Below are 14,722 nucleotides of genomic sequence, written 5' to 3'. Positions count from 1 at the left end.
GACAGCTAGCAGCTAACGGAGCATCGCTAAAACTGTGATGGACTCAAGCAGATGGTACACCTTTCCAGAACGTGTTAGGAAAAACACAAACAAACAATGACAATATGTTGCGATGCATTAAAATAAGATAATATGAACACAATTATTTCGTATGGCCACGGTTTTGTGTGATTAATCAGTAATGCATAGCTATAAAAAAAAATGCAGCTTTCGCTTTATATTCTATTGCAAAATTAAACAACTTTTGGGCTGGCAAAACCAGGACTTGAGAAGTCAATAGGTATTTTGCATGATATTTTGGTTAGAAAACAAGTTTAAAGGTCCTTAATATAAGATTGAAAGCATTTCTATTGCCTCATAATGGCTCTCAACATAGCAACGCCTGAGCTAGTGGCCCTCGTAGCCATAATGAAATAAGGTTCCAACCCCTGGCTTACTCGTGATTTAATGTGGCATGCGTTGCTTTTATATGTGCGTCCTTCTGTTTCAATAACATTTAATGAAAATACATATTAGAAAACAATTAGGTGATGAACAGCCACTACAACCCCCGGGACGGTTCATGACGTGCACTTACAAAACCACAAGGTTCTGGGTCACTGCGTGCTGTGATTAAGGTTTCCTCATTGTGATATCTGTATGACGCTGGCTCCCAAATCTTTATCCCTTTTAATCTTAATCTCTTGATGCGGTCAGGATGATGTGGCTCAGATTATCTAACGGTGCCATGTTTAAATATGCGCCTGCAAGTTTATTTCTGTGTAGTAGATGGTTTTGCACGTGAACAAGTTATGAGACATAAACATTGTTTCGTGTCACGGTAAATATAGTTTTTCTTCAGTATTTGATGAACATACAAAACTACCACCACAAATGCTTCTTTAAGTATTAATGAAATATCACTGGGAAGGATTTATATTCTTACAGAATGAACTCATAAGCATGCAGGTAACAATATCATGCCAAAAAAAGAAACCAGTAAAGTGGTGGCCGCCCATGTAAGTGCATTTGTTGACCACACGATGGTGGTGTTGTGCTATTTTATTAGCTATCATTTTTTCACTATGACATAAGCACCAGAAGGTGTGAAACGTGGGATTAAATGGGTTCATTCTAGTTATGAATGGCCAACACACAACATTGTAGTCACAAGAGTCTCCCTTTCATCTGTCTTGGTATGGATTCAGTCCTTCTTTGTTTGCTGCCATTGGCAACCATTTTTGTTGGGTAGATGGTGGCACACCTATTTACCAATAATCGTGGAAAGTACAAATATGATAAAGTAGTTAAAACTAGCTCCACCTCAAACAGTATCAAGTATCAAATTGTGTTATTACTACTTTAACTTAATCAGTATTACTCTCCAGTACTACTGGTAATAGTAATCTTTGTTTTGACATGAAAAAATGGGACTTTTTAAATATTCTATTATCCCACATATAATGATGAAAAAACAAACATGTTTGATCACAGTTTGATCACAATTTCTTTCCCTTTCCATTTATAATCATCAGGGTTTTATCCCCTTAGCCCTTCACCCTCTTCACTGCAGAATCAGCAAATACCGTCTCTCCTCCCCCTTCAGTGGAATCTCCCCCCAGGCATATCTGATGTTCAGGGCAGGCAGTGCACAGTGTCACCGTGTTCATGTAACTGCAACATGTGCTGCCGAGTAGAGTGTTGGGCAAAGTGTCCCTCCGTGTGCAAATTAATGATTGATGTTACCGTTTCTGTTTGATTTAAATGTAATTGTTCTGAGTCAAAGTATGCCCACAAGTAGTGTGTGCGGGTGCGTGTGTGTGTGTTTTGGGATGTAGGATATGGTTTGCTCTTTCACATGATGATACATGGGGAACATTCCTGGAACCGTAGCGAGCCTGTTTACACAGGTCATATATAATGCTGTGTACGCTACATTCAAAGAGTTGCAACCGATGTGCACACCTGGACTGCCTTATGAGCTTTCATACTGTGCATATGTTGTTACATTGTCATTACAAATTTATCGTGTGACAATACGAAAATACCCAACGAGTGGTGTAGGTGGGGCTCAATCGGTTGTTTTAAAAAACTGAGAGAAATCAGAACTGAAACTATAGATTTTTATATGAGATATGGATGGACACTGATGGGAGTTATTGAAATTGGACAGTTATCATGTAATAAACACTCCTCGGATAAACTTTTTTTTAGTGACAGTCACAAGGCTTTTTCACACTACAAGATGCATGATTTTACAAACATGCACATATAGTAGCTTTTAAATCCACACACACACCTCTGACTGAAAGCAGAGGGCAGGCTAATCTGGGAATGTGTGGGTGTAAAATGCAAAAGGAGTTCGAATTTACCCTTTGGGGCTGGAACAGGACAGCCAAACAGACAGCTGATAAGTATTGATGTCTGTTTATGAGTCTATCTTTGTGTGTGTGTGTGTGTGTGTGTGTGTGTGTGTTTGCGCGTGCGTGCGTGTGTGTGTGTGTGGGGCTGGCCTGAGAATCGAATTTAAAGTTTCCTTTTATTCCCCAAATTACAACTGACTGATGTGCAATGTGCATGAACTATTTTATTATTATTATTTGTAAAAGTGCTAAAGTATGATGAATGATGGTAACCTATACTGATTACTACACAAAACTTAGCTGCATCATTTACATTTAAACGTGGGAGGAAGACTCATCAATGCCCGAAATATAAAAAATAAAAGTTTACTCAAACATATATTTACTGACCCTTAAAAAATAGTCATGGCTAAAATTAAACGGCACTGGAGTAACAAAACATGTGTAGATATACAACAGTAAGTTCTAAACTATAGGGGATCCAAATAAATCTGCTGAACTGCACTCTATTAAAACTCTGCAAGACAGAGTTGGGCTACTTTGCTCGCAAGGTTAGCTTCCTAGAGCTTTTAGTTTGGTTTGACATTATGAGAAAGGAGACATTAAATCAAGTTCAGCACAACAGAGATTTAGACTTCTTAGTGTTAGCTAGCTAGTTGACCTTTTAGCGTTAGCTTTGAGGCTAAAATGCTCTAGCTCAGTGGTTCTTAATCTGGGTTCATTGAGCCACTCTCAAGGGTTTGGCAGGGGTCAAGACACACACAGGGGTCAAGACACACACAGGGGTCAAGACACACACAGGGATCAAGACACACACAGGGGTCAAGACACAAACAGGGGTCAAGACACACACAATATAGCCCGTTTCTCACTGGTTGTTGTGATTTTACGTCATTTGTGATTTTCTTTTAATCTTTCAATCCCTTCATACTAACTATGTTGAGCAAAAAATAAAAGTGGTTGGATGAATACGTACAATATGGATTCACGTGTATAAAGGAACGTGATGGGAGTCAGCATCCTCAATGCATGATTAGCAATGCCAAGTTTAGCAATACTAGTCTAGCACCGGCAAAACTAAAGGAACACTTCCTAAAGCTGCATGGAAATGGGAAATACAAGAACACAACGCTCGCTGAATTCAAGGTGAAGAGAGCCAGCTTGTTGTATTTGTGCGCTATATGAAAGACGACATGATAAAGGAAGAATTTGTATTTTGTAAGCCTCTTACAACAACAACCAAGGCAGTCGATGTGAAGAAACTCGTGGATGATTTCTTCAGAGACAACTATCATTCGTGGAATATGGTTTCTGCAGTTTGTTCGGACGGAGCTCCAGCCATGCTGGGACGACACTCTGGTTTTTGGAGCGCTGGTGAAATCCGATGCACCACACATCATTGTTACGCACTGTCATAGGCATGTGTTGGCAACAAAAACCTTGCCTCCAAAACTGGCAGAAGTATGAAAAATTGTAGTTGAATGTGTGAACTAAGTGCAAAATAGTGCTATGAAGCATCGCATCTTCAAAGAGCTGTGTAAGGAAATGGGCTCGGAATCCGAGGTACTTCTGTACCATTCTAACCTTCGGTGGTTATCCCGGGGGAAAGGTGCTGAATCGGGTTTTTGCCATGCGTGTGGAATTAACCCTGTTTTTGCCAGAGTACCAACATTGTCAAGCAGATTGCGAGTTCATTCTTATTTTGGCGTACAAGGCCGATATATTCGATGCTCTCAATCATCTCAATCGACAGATGCAGGGCGGTGGAGTCAACATCATCGGACCGGAAAAAAACCTGAAGGCGTTTAAAAAAAAGCTACCTTTATGGAAACGACGAACAGAGAATGATAACTTCACAAACTTTCCCCTGCTGGATGACTGTGTAAGTAAGATCAAAGACGTGTCTGGAATTGGAGACATTTATGTACCTGAGGAGCTGAAGCAAGCAATTGCCATGCACTTAGATGAGCTTGCAAAGTCTCTCGACGGATACTTCCCCACCAGAGAGTCATATCCAGCATGGGTGAGACAGCCGTTCACGTTTAGTATTGCGACAGCAGATGTCAACAATGAATACCTCGACGAGATCATTGAACTTCAGCAGAGCTTCAACAGCAACTCTTCAGAACAACAACACTCTCAACGTTTTGGTGTCACCAAATCGTACCATACCCTCTTATTGCTGTTACAACGTATCTTTGCGAGCAATCCTTTTCGAGGATGATCGACATGAAAAATAAGAAAAGGAAAAGACTTTGTTGCAAAAATGAGTGGCACTTGCCAAGGAACTTGTATCTGAAAGGCAACAGCAAAAGTCACAATGATTTGCAGTTATGTTTTTGTGTGAAATTCATGTTTTGTTGGTTTTGTTCTTTGAACACAGTGATTTTGTGTGCAACTGATGCATGGTTCATTTTGTGCACTAATAAAATATATATATATGTTTTGAAGAAATCCTATTTTATTTTGTGCAGTTACGAAGGGTTCAGTGAATGCACTGATGAAGCTGGCAGGGTTCAGTACCTCCAATAAGGTTAAAACTCTTAAAACCAATAGCTGGAGTCTCGCTATTGTTTTTAAGAGTTTACAGTGACGCTACAGCAGTTAGCTGTACGGTTTATGGACGATTGACATAACGTGACTAGGTAGTGTGGTTTTATGACAAAAGTAAGTTAGCTAGCACTAAAGCGTCTGCGCGAAATGTTTTAATAGTGTGTCGGCATCACGAAAACAATGCCAATGGGAAGTCAATTAGAATCTTTTTTGGTTGGTGGACACACAAATGAAACGTCACCTTTTAAAGCCACTCCCTCTAAAATGATCATTATGACTTTAAACATATGATAATGAATGTGGAAAAAGAACTACAGAGAGTAGGTATTTTTGTTGGCAAAACCCGGAAATTAACAGTGCAACATGATGCAAATAGCTCTGTGGCATAGTTTGTGATACATTCAGCTAGATCATCTTCTCAACTGAACACATTTTGGATGTTTGAAGCATAAATGTCATCGCGGTAGGTAGAATGTTTTGTAACAGCTTCTTTAAGTTTGATTTCACCAATCTTCTGATTCCCAGCCCCAGTGATGTAGTGTAACTTAGTAGTGTACGTTTTCATTCACTCTATTTTCTGTAGGAATAAAATATATCCATACTCTTAAATATTAAAATACTTCACACATGCAAGGCAAAGTTCATATTCCAAGGATACATCCACAAAGATACATCCAACCGGTAAATGGTGAAACAAAAGAGGCCAACAATCACAATCTGTTTTTTATACCAGATATTTTTATTTCCATTTATAAGTATTCATCTCAAGTCGACAATAAACATTACAGCTCAGCTCTCTGGAATTGTCTACAAGTCAATGTACTGCATGTCAGCCGCATAGGGAGAAGGGGAATGTCGGTAAGACTGAGGGACACCAGATACGCCTATAACAGGAGGGGGGGAGGGGACAGAGGGTTACTGCCAAAACATCCCAAATTCAGCCCAAATCAACACTTTTATCATCCCATGATCATTTTATTCATCTTCATCATCGTCATCATTCAATCCAGTGCTGTTGTGCAGAAGGGAATGCTGGGAACCTGGAGGACTCAGTGCAGTGGACCTGGAAGAGAGATGGCATAGAGTAAGAAGGGAATGAGGGAAATTGCACTTTTAGGCCTGAAAAACATTATCTGGGTTGAGAAATTACATTAACCGATTGGTAGATTGACAGAAAAAGTATCTGTTATAATTTGAATAGCAGAATAATATTTTTTGGAAATGTTAAGCAAAAGTAGTGGAAAAGAATTTCAACACATTTTCTTCCTGGATCATTTTGCTGCTACTGCTACTTTTCTAACCCTTTAAGAATGGGCATCCTCCCCTGTAGACACTTTAACGTGTCCCTAAATATTGAGTCGGCGTGAAACTGAAGCCGCTACATTGAATCCAGCCGTCATTCATTGTATCATTCCCACCTGGGCTTCTTCCTACCGTGACATGTCAAAGTGTGTGCCATGAAAAAGGTCTGTTACTCTGCAAAATATGCACTTTGTTGACAATTCCCTGCTGCCAGCGAGCCCATTTGGATATTAACCCCCAACCTGAATTGCTCGTTGTCGAATGAATAAGCAGATCGCGTCTCATCCTTACATTCGAGGTTGGATGGCGACTCCTCATGACGTCCCCTCAGCTGCACTCTTCACACAAGCAGCAAAGGCCTCCATCAGATCTTTGCAGCCCTCTGCTCCCTTCTCTGCCACACTGCAAGACAGATTAACCGTCGTTAGATGAGTCAAGATGACCCACATTTAAATACATTGCACAATACATGGTTGCATTTCAATGTCACCTTCTCGCACAGATGGCAAGTGAACTGGGAAACAGAATTAGGAATGGCAGCAGGCTTTAGTCTGCGGTAGTGGACTCAACTAAGTCCCGGTCCAACTAATTCTGTTGTCAGAGAAGCTGGGCGGCTCATGTGCGAACAGGTTTTGATGGTTTTAACAACAATAAATAAAATGTTTTAAAGATACCACTTTAAGTACCAAAATGAAGGACATCCGTGAAATGTTCCCACAATGACGACCTTAACCCTGTTCTATGAATTTGAAATGCTTATGGTTGACAAAGAGAAAAAAAAGAAAGAAGACAAAAAAGGGGATGAAAGTGAGAGAGAGAGAGAGAGAAAGAGAGAGAGAGACACAGAATGCGGGCAAACAGGATATTTCAGGCTCCCACTGGAGCAAACACAGCAGCAGACAGTGCCACAGTGCATTAGGGTGATGAAGCAGAAGGGAGGGAGGGAAAGTGAGGGAGGGGTACAGAGAGACATGAGGGTGAGCCCATCTGTTTGATGGGACACCAGAAAGGGTGGAAGAGAGGGAGGGAGGGAGGGAGGTTGGGTGATCATGCAGAGATGACAAGACACGGATGTAAGAGGGTGGGCCAGCAGGAGGCAAGCGGAGGGAGGGGGGCCATGTTTCACGATACATGAATAAAGCCATCCTTTGGCTCCTCCCATCCCTTCATGACGTCTGAATATCTCTCTGTTCTGCTTTTCCTCCAATCCCTTCTCAACCTGGGGCAGCAATCCTCATCTCCTAAACACCGTCCATCCGTCCAAATTCTAATTAAAGCAGCCACTGCTTACCATAAAAACTTTAAAAACGTTTTTGTCTACTCATTTAAAGGACAAGGTTGGTCTTTTTACATGGTGAGCAACAGCCATTCAGTGTATACATATTCAGTAAATACCATGTAGTCATTTTCATTGTTAGTGACGGAGTCCGTGCAGGACTCACATAGTTACACACACGTGCTGAGGGGATTCAAACCGTGCGCGCATATAAGTCTATTTCATCATCAGCCTCACTGATAACTGTATTAATAAGGTGCTGATTTCCAAATTCAGAATCACTGCAAATCTACGGTAAAAACTGTGGAAACACCATCACATTAAAGAGCCAAAGCCATTTTAATACAGCAGCTTAGAGTCATCTCTGCTGCTTTATCTCTTTGTATGGCGGCCGGGTGCCTGTTGGTGATGTAACACACAGCTGGCGGCCGCAGATTATCACTCAGCACTTTTTACTTTGCCAGGAGGGATGGAGCAATGTGTGTGTGTGTGTGTGTGTGTGTGTATGTGAAGATGAGAGCCATCGAGTTTGTGTCGATGCAAGTGTGCATTTCTGGTGGTGTGTCGTCGCGCGTGCGCTAGGCCGGAGTCAATGAGTGCTTCTGATTGGCAGAGAGTCCAACCCAGAGGGAGTGTTGTCGATAATCCTGCCTCAGCAGCGTCGCTCCACCACCACATACACGTGTGTGCTTCTCCACCTCCGTCCTGATAGGAGCCGACTGCACTGAGGTGGACGCAGGGAATAATTTCCACAGAGTGGTGGCCACGCCAAAGACGCCTCAAGAAAGTCTGCATGACTTCATCACGCAACACGGAAAATGTGGGGGGGTGGTAGATACAGCCGATGACATCACCACCACCGCCGCTGCAATCACGCAATCTCCCTAGAGGAAACACGACTCTGAGCGAGGTCCCGTCACGATGTCATAGGGCGCAGGGTTGTCATGGCGACCGGTGGCCTGAATACCGCACATTATAGCGAACAAAGCTAACGTCCCGTCAGAAGTACTCATCTACATCCCTGGCGGATCACCGGCATGATTTGTAATCCAAAACCGAACGTCACTCTAACGAGCATCTCGCCACATCCTGAGCCCGGCTCAGGAGGAGCCACGCCATCTTCCCGCCTTGGACATGATCAGGAAACGGGGGCTAAATTATTTAGACTGATCTGTCTGCAGCCCGTCCTCCGGGACGCACACGCATAATAGATCGGCGAGCAGGTGCAAGCAGTCAAAGAGGATGCAGAGGCCAAATATTAGTCACGGGATTGTGCGATTAATGCTAAATGTAGTGGGGTAGCCCACAAGGATCAATAAAAAAAAAACCACCCCCATCTCGGGACAGCGTTTCCTAAACCTTTGTGGGGTCGTGACCCCTAAAAACAAAGCAATTTCTACTCGTGACCCGCCGTCACCGGTTGCGTGACATAATACTGTGTAGCAGACATAGATTTTTTTCTTCTGTTCGGTTAACAATCTCATGACCCCTCCGATTGAAATGAGATTCAACGCCTCAGGCAGCAGTAGAGATGACAACCGGCTCCGGTTTGAGCCTCTCGTGGGTTCCCCATTACATTCAAGGCCCAGAGCCTAATAAATCCAGAAGCTCGGGTCCATGATACAAACCACTGTTTACCCAAACGGTGTCTGCTAATACAGGGGCAGGAAACAATCTCCTGGAGTATGTAAAGTAGACTACAGCCGGCGGCGGGGGTCACTTTATGCTAAACACTAGATGTAACCTCCTGACATAGAGACCAATATTTGATCTTTTATGCGTGTTCTGTTTGTAACATCCTTATATCAGACTTACATCTTACACTTACATCGAGAGCTTTGAAGGGGCCCTGAGGCCACCAACAGAAACCAGTATTTGGCATTTTCTGCCTGTTTTAACTTGACATATCTACATGTAACGTCCCCGTATCTTAAGTGGGGACTTAGGCCATGCATTAGAGTATTAGAGTTCAAGTGGCTTTGAATAAGATGTAAGAGCACAAAGGCTTTTTTTGCACTTTTAATAAAATTAACACGTTTTCTGCTCTGGAATCTCTTATCTTCTTGCAGTGTCCTTGTACTTTATGGCGGTATATGGCCCAGGATTGCACCACCCCATGTCAAGTTAGACGGGAGACTCTCACAGTTATTAATACAACTAGGAACATGTGTAATCTGTAAGGAGACCCTCTCTTGATGACAAGAGCGCACAACTTCAGAGCAATACTCGTATTTCAGCCGAGTCACTGAATTCCAAAACGAGAACTTCCAGCACGGTTTCCACTGGCAAGAATGCACGTGCATTTCTGCACAGATGTCTGCAGGCAGTCAATGACAGGGACGGGAGTGTAGTTTGTGTGTGTGTGGAGGTCACAGGAGGAGGGGGAGGGGCTATACATTCCACTCTTATGAAAGAGCCTGGGGCCTCAAAGTACACAGACTTACCATTAACCCACATGTTAGCTGAAGGAGTTTGCAAAGTACTGTTCTTGGTAAATATTAGTAAAATAAATAACATCTTGTATCCTTACTTCCTGCTCCAATAACTGAATAAGAAGTAATGTACTGATCGGCGGAAATGTTTCAACTCTTGTGCACAAAATAAAGAATTGAACTCAAACTTCAATTAAAGGCATTCAAATTGTTCAACAAATGACTGATGTGAAATTAAAATAGGTACTGTTCAACACACATTTTAAAAGGCATGCCATGCGTTCTTGTCTCACATGTGCTGTGGCTCTTTGCGACTTTGCTAGTGTGACCTTGACAAGGTCAGAACCACAAGGGTCATAAAAAATCCTCCCACGCAAACCACATTAAACCACCTTGTCCTGAAACTGTGAAAAAGTGATCAAATCAGACTTATAGAGTGAGCATAAAGAGATGCTCATGGCAAAAACATGGGGCCCGAAGCCAAGATGGCCGCCTCCACGTTGTCTCTGGCCGAGTGTGAATGTGGGGCTTCTTGGGCTGAGCTGGTTAAAAGAAGCAGGTGTCGGGTCAAAGGGGTCACATGAGCTATGGAAGGCAACATGTCATGGCGGCCCACATGTACGGTCTCATTCGTACACAGGTCCATCCGTGGAGTCTATAAATACGGAGGGGTTCTGGTTTTTATTACACAGAAGCCAAGGGGAGCTTAGCATTTCAAATTCACCTTCCCAAAATAAATGATTCTTAAACCCAATAAAAACTGTTCTCGACGGGTTACTTTCACAGTGACCGCCATGTCCACCATTTTTAATCAATGTCACATTGTGTCTCAAAGTAAATGTTTTTGTTTGTTTTGACAGTCGATGGCTAAAAGAATGTTCTGTGGTGGACACAAGCTGAAGAGAACGTTTGGTTCTACGACATTAGATGATTTCTGGGAAGGCACACTTCCCACTTCATTTAGTCCCAATATATTAAAGAAATAGTCGTTAGTTTTATAGCCAAACGTTGGCTTCTTCGCATTAAACAATCAGAAGTGTTTTTTTTAAGTGATCTTGCTGAACAGAACGCGTAAGCATCATAATCTGTGTATGCCACAGAGCGTGTCTACCTCACATATCGGACTAGGGTTGTGCGCGTGTGACACAAAGGTCGTACAAAAACGCATTTGCTGCAGATGTCTAGGGACAAACATCCAAGAGCAAGTAACATCGAGTATCCAGTTGTAAACTGTAAGGGGCCAATGTGGCCCTCAGGTCAACACTGACAGTTTAGCGCCCCACTGACATCGTGCTGGAGCCACCTGACTTCCCGCCTTTAAAGGTCATGTGTTCATGCTCCGCTGATAATGGCATGCAGTGATCCACGTGCACTTAATCAACTGAAACCACGACACACAGCGCAAGAATCAATTCTACTGTGCTTTAAAAACACTGTACACCTTGGCCTCTAGTTCCCAGTATAGGCCTTTAACAAGCTGCAGTAAAAGCACCCCCTCACCCCTTTACCCCGACCAAACAATTTAACAATGATGGATCATTTATATTCACAACTCCTAAACATAGAGCTGTCAAAGAAATTAAATTAAACTATCTGTAAATCCCAATTGTTCTTGACGTGTCCTCTGACACTTTATGAAGAAAAAATAATGGGGGTTACACATGATTTACCAACCACCCATATGCCTTACCCCACCAGCCCTCCCTCCTCCACCCAAACCTGCCATTTTATCTAAAGGCTTCTCACACACACACACACACACACACACCGTCACCTTATCATGGCCTGACAGGCGGGCCACAAAATGTGCTTACTCTGCACAAAGACAATTAATAGAAAACCAAAATTACAATATCAAATTGGCCTTCAAGTGGTCAACAAATGCAGTTATCTCCTCATGATAATCCAGCTGGTGAGAGCTTGAAGACCTGACTACGTGACCCCGCACCAACACACCAACGCACCAACGCACCAACGCACCAACGCACCAACGCACCAACGCACCAACGCACCAACGCACCAACGCACCAACGCACCAACGCACCAACGCACCAACGCACCAACGCACCAACGCACCAACGCACCAACGCACCAACGCACCAACGCAAGGCATTCTGGAGGGAGGGAGGCTGGTGACGCAAGCAGATTCCCGGCCTTCATCCATGCGTACGCATCGAGCATCCCGCTGGCACACATCATTATTCCCCTCATCACTCTCCCCTTGTGTAGGGTACCCCGAGTTCTCATACACGCTGGCCCCCCTGCAGCGACGTCGGATGTCGGAACCAGTTACATTTACATGAAAGACTTCGGTCTCTTTTGGTGCCAACCCCCAACGTCCTCCGAAGAGACTCCATTTTAGCTTGGCGCATTTGTAGGGTGCTGGGATCTTCCGATTAAATTTTTTTTTTAAATCGCCATTGGACGAGTTGGACGGTGTTTTTTTTTTGCTCAGGGCTTCTCCGACACCTCAAGAACCCTTGAAGGCAGCGGAAGAACTTGTGGAGCGCTCAGAAGGCGCACAAGCTTCCTGAGCGAGGGTTTGATGTTGTGATGGAAGGACTGAAGGAATGCACGAAATTTCAAACAAAATAAAATATTTAAAAAAGACACATTCACTCACAACGTGCACAAAAAAACCCAAACATCACCTACCATTTGTCCAGGTCAGCCTTGATAAGGGCACAAGCAGCAGGGACGGGGGCCTCGGTGGGGGCGGCGGCGGTCTCGGAGTCCGACATGTCTGCGGTGGTGCTGCTGCTGCTTGGTGTCTAGGGTGCTTGTCCTGTCCTGTTCCTGTCCTATGGACCCAGAGCCACCGAGAGACAGAGAGAGAGAGAGAGAGAGAGAGAGAGAGACAGTTGAGAGTGAGTTTGTGAAGGGGGAGGGCACACAGCAGGAGGTGGGAGGAGATAAACATGTGAGTGGCCAGCACACGTGTGTACATGCAGCGGTCAGGGTGGTGGGGGTGGGGGCATGAGGGAGAATATTGGACATCAGGGACAAAAAGAAAGGGAAGGTTGAGGCGCCTGCACGGAGGAGCTCAACGCTCGGAGCTGCAACTCTCACCAGCAGTAGTGCAGAGAAATTCACAGCCCACATGTGCACAGTGTGTGTCCTCCCAACATGATTACATCGGTCCATTGAGTTGTGCCACCTAGTGGAGGTTTTGCGCAAGAGCTGTCAGCATCTTCTTGCTGCAGCTGCACATATGGCGGCCATGCTTCTTTTAAAAAGGTCATGGAATGTCACGCAGCAAAGCAATGTTTCGGGTGCTGAATAAAAGCATTTAAGGGCATTTTTCTTTCACAAGCGTCTTTTACAGGGGCCATGATGCGTTTTTTAGGACACTGTGTGGCCACATTGAGCCGCATGTTCTTTGTAGGGGACAAACTCAAGGTTGTCCAAGGCCAGTCAGAACTTCATAGGACTTCCAAAGTTTTGGACCAGGCCTTTTACTCTACTTTTCCATTTCAAATCTTCCAACTATACTTGAGATCCGATATAGTTGCAGAACAATAAGAATCATTAATGATTTATTAATTAGAAATCGTCTTCAAATGCCTAATAGCAGTTTTTAAGAAACTTACTTTGAAATGTGTCCTATATTAATTGCAGAATTGACAACAATAACCAACACTGTATGAAAAGACACGTGCAAATTTAATTTTCAAAAATTAAATTAAATGCTTTATTACAGTACAAGTGAATTGGCCTCAATCGGTTCCTGGCTTCAGTTTCTGTGGCTTATGTTGTGAACAAAGCCTGATTGAAGCGTTGTGTGTGTGCACTGCCCCTTTAACGGGACGAAGACATCATTATGACGGAGGGCTTGCGTAACGTCACATCACGTTACGCAACGACCCGCACGGGCGGTCTGAAGCTCATAGCGTGCACGAGAACGCACATTACCTCCGTCCCAAAGCTTTATTTCTAACTCTACAACCCTCCAGACGGCGCCCACATTCACCCTCGCCTCTTTTAAAACACAGAAAAGTGACTTTAATTCAGTTTACTTCACTATTTTTCCGACGGCTGTTCGAGGTTCGCGCCCGCTACACACACCTGCCCTGAAACCTATGCTAATTTAAAGGCACCAATGCCTTCTGGGATACGTAGTCCTGAGCGGATGCACTCGGATGAGCCTCAGGCTTCTTTGAAAAACAGAAGAAGAACAGACACTTCTTCTTTTATTTATACGTTTTTGTCAACCCCCGCTCACACAACTTTCCTAAAATAGACCCAGCTACTCATTCATATTCCACAAAGAGAAGAACAAAAAAAAGTGCGCAGCGCCCTAATTACATCAGCATACAATGTCAACCAATTAGCTTTCTGCTTGGAACAAAAACAAACTATTCCCCATGCAGAATACTGCTCTTTAATGCATACACATTTAACGCAGGCACATATTAGCACTCAATAAAGTTGGAACAAAAGTGTAAATATGAAATATTGGCCGGCGCCAGACTATTTATCAAATAACATGAACTCCAAATGATTCTGGAAAGAAGTTTCTCTGAAGTAAGTCTCTTTGAAGCATAAAGGAAGTACTTCAATGGGAAGCTCATTCAACACCTCCATGAGAGTCCATGGGAGACAGAGGCAAGAGGGAACATCATGTACTTTGAGCAACATGAGTGGCTTCCTGTTTGAGAAACACGGCACATGAGATTGACTGAATTCATGAAACAAACCCATTAGTTGCCTACCTACCTATCTGCAGATGGGACGTCTTGGTCCTGAGATGGACAGCTCAAAAAGTGTCTTGAGCGTGTGCAGGAGAATAAAAGGGGGGGCTTCAGTGTGCTGCAACT

At 43.5% G+C, this 14,722-nt stretch overlaps 1 long non-coding RNA gene across 3 annotated transcripts; it reads right to left on the bottom strand.

Annotated features, from left to right (window-relative positions):
- Positions 1 to 5,611: 5,611 nt before the first annotated feature.
- LOC117734454 lies at positions 5,612 to 14,722 on the bottom strand. 3 transcript variants are annotated; one of them, XR_004609806.1, is made up of 4 exons: positions 14,622 to 14,722; positions 12,561 to 12,706; positions 6,489 to 6,599; positions 5,612 to 5,958 (listed from the first exon to the last, which is right to left on the bottom strand). It is a non-coding gene; the product is annotated as an uncharacterized LOC117734454 (long non-coding RNA). The 3 variants fall into 3 exon arrangements; XR_004609807.1 differs by lacking the exon at positions 14,622 to 14,722 and adding an exon at positions 13,922 to 13,938; XR_004609805.1 differs by lacking the exon at positions 14,622 to 14,722 and having other exon boundaries at positions 12,561 to 12,752.

Source organism: Cyclopterus lumpus, chromosome 8, assembly GCF_009769545.1.
Source record: "Cyclopterus lumpus isolate fCycLum1 chromosome 8, fCycLum1.pri, whole genome shotgun sequence".
In the NCBI taxonomy this organism is placed as follows: Eukaryota; Metazoa; Chordata; class Actinopteri; order Perciformes; family Cyclopteridae; genus Cyclopterus; species Cyclopterus lumpus.
Note: the sequence above shows the minus strand (reverse complement) of the source record. Positions and strands in the feature narration are given on the sequence as shown.